A 2,558-nucleotide genomic window follows, 5' to 3' on the forward strand; every position below is an offset into this window, starting at 1 on the left:
ACCAGTTTCGTTTCTGAGCATTTGAATGAGAAATTGCGAAAATTTAGCGATTTTGAAGAAAAGAAAAAATCAAATTGGTAAAGCTAAATAAAAAATAAATACTTCATTGTACAAAACACAGGGTGAAAATAGCAATATAAATTATCTTATTATATTATTCTCCCATGACTCACCTGCCTCCCCTCACCACACGTCACTGGTCATGAGATACTGTTTAAACTAGAGATGTGCCGATCAGGTTTTTTCCCGCCGATTCCGATCACCCATGAGGGCCGATCACCAATACCGATCACATAATTATTATTTTTTTAATCATAAGCACTATCGGTTACATTATGTGGAAAAAGGAACCATGAATTCACCTTAATTTAGATATAAAACTTGATTTTAATAACCTTTTCCAAGAACAAAACAAAACAGGTATTGTGCAAATTGTACCGCTATCGGTAATATTAGATTCGTCGTGTTGATGCATTTTGATGTGCTTCACCCCCGACCCCGAGGTAATTTTCCCCCACAACACCCAAACTTCCCCATTCACTCAGTGCGTTATAGTTCCACATTGCTTAGGATTTGTTGCTGCGCACTTGCGCAGAGTGAAGGAAAGAAGAGACCAGCTGCACAGGCAGGCTGCGAAATGAGATGCAGGTGATCGGTTTGTGTGATCGTTAACAAGAAACCGTGATCGTCGATCACCGATCATACACTTTTTCACGGAAATCGGCCGATTATGATCGGTGGCCGATCGATCGGCACACCTCTAGTTTAAATACAATCTGTGTTATTTGTTTATTTAAGGATCCCCATTAGTCTCAATCATAGTGGATCCTATGCTTCCTAGGGTCCACACCAATTAAACTCCTTAACTCTCATAAATTGATCAAGTTTTTATTTAAATTCTGCTACTTTCCTTTATATTTGCAAGCTAAGTTAGATCTATCTGCCCTCTAGTGGTTATATTGCCTAGCAGCAATGTTAACTTGCCTGCCCTGAAAGCATGAGGGCAGTGATGCTGGACAATGGTAGAAATGGAACAACACTCATAAAGGGGATATGAATGAACTTTTAGAGACTGTTGGAGGAGTTCTCTTATCCGAAGGAAATTTGAACTAATCACTATATAAACCTCATAAACCAGTGGTCCCCAAACTTTTTCCTGAGGGCCACATAACTTTTCCCTTCTCTGGTGGGGGGCCGGAGATTGCTGACGGGGAGGGGGGTGCGTTTCTCGATTGATATTTACCCAGAAAGCACATGGGCAAAACCCATGAGTGAAGTCACTGGGACTGACTAGTATATATTCCATTGAGGGAATGTAACTTTAACATATTAATTTCTCATATGTTAACATAAAGGCTCGTTTTGAAGTATACGCTGCTACTTACAGGCATTGCTTCCTGGAATGCGGCGTTCATAACAGACACGTGTGTTCATCTGCTCTACCGCTACCAAACAACCGTACTGATTAAATAACATAAAAGTCAAGCAGTTCCCTAAAAGTCCAACAGATGGCAGCAATGCGCCCCACAGTTTACAGGACCCACTTCCTGCTAAAGAGCCCCCTGGTGGTTGAAGAAAAATCCACATATAAACTGGAAAATACAATAAATGAAAAAAAATCTGAATGCTCTCTGGTATTGTTCAGGGGGCCAGACCAAATGTGGAGGAGGGCCGGATCCGGCCCGCGGGCCGTAGTTTGGGGACCCCGTCATAAACAAATGTTTTAAAAAGGTCTCTTAGTGAAGACACTGTCTCACCATTCATGAGGTAACAATATCTATAATATTCAGTTCACATTCCGAGTGGCTAATTGTGAATGTGTGTAATTCATTTAAATAGTTATTTAAACAAATTCATGGGGCTAGCTAGTTTTTGCTCAGATGCATTTGGGGTTTAAGATGGGGGCTGACAGGGCCAGTACTTCTTTAGAACACTATGTTTTCCATTTAGCCTTTTGGCCAATGACATTAGTAGCCACTGTGAACATGAAAACTCTGTCCAACTGGCTGAATATTGCAGTAACATGAAAAATGCTACTTTATAGCTATTAGGAGATAAGTCAACAACAAGCCTGCTGGGTATTCTGCCGTCTGAAGATGGGTTTATGTTATTGTTCATATTTAATTCAAGTTCCAAAGGTGGTGAACATATAGATGCACCTCCAGTTAGATAAAATTAAGTTCTAGAATTTGAATGTGATGAAGTGAAATGAGCAGATAATTTTGCCTTTCAGTTTTTAAAAGGAGAAAATGAAAATATGTATTAATTATAACATGAAAATATCAAAATATTACTTGGACAATTTGAAAATGTTTTTTACCACATCATGATTCCCATGTTTACTTGAAGTAGTTCAATAGTTAGATTTATAGTAGAGGTGTGCCGATCGATCGGTCACCGATCATAATTGGGCCGATTTCCGTGAAAAAGTGCATGATCGGTGATCGGCGATCATTGGCTCTTGTTGCCGATACCGATCATCTCATTTCCAACCTGTCTGTGCAGCTGGTCTCCTCTTTCCTTCACTCTGCGCGAACGAGCAGCAACAAATCCTAAAC

At 40.0% G+C, this 2,558-nt stretch overlaps 1 protein-coding gene across 2 annotated transcripts in view; it reads right to left on the reverse strand.

Annotated features, from left to right (window-relative positions):
- The window catches only part of braf (B-Raf proto-oncogene, serine/threonine kinase), a 46,575-nt gene that overhangs the window by 7,764 nt on the left and 36,253 nt on the right, over positions 1–2,558 (reverse strand). The window contains exon 18 of one of the 2 annotated variants that reach the window (XM_015021797.1): positions 1,717–2,372. The exons of the other annotated variant lie outside the window; for it this stretch is intronic. The gene's annotated coding sequence lies outside the window, so the exon portion shown is untranslated. Of the gene's footprint in view, positions 1–1,716; positions 2,373–2,558 lie in introns of those variants that run through there. 2 annotated transcript variants of the gene reach the window in all.

The sequence above is a fragment of the Poecilia latipinna genome, unplaced genomic scaffold (assembly GCF_001443285.1).
Source record: "Poecilia latipinna isolate Pla-1442-1.1 unplaced genomic scaffold, P_latipinna-1.0 Scaffold2863, whole genome shotgun sequence".
In the NCBI taxonomy this organism is placed as follows: Eukaryota; Metazoa; Chordata; class Actinopteri; order Cyprinodontiformes; family Poeciliidae; genus Poecilia; species Poecilia latipinna.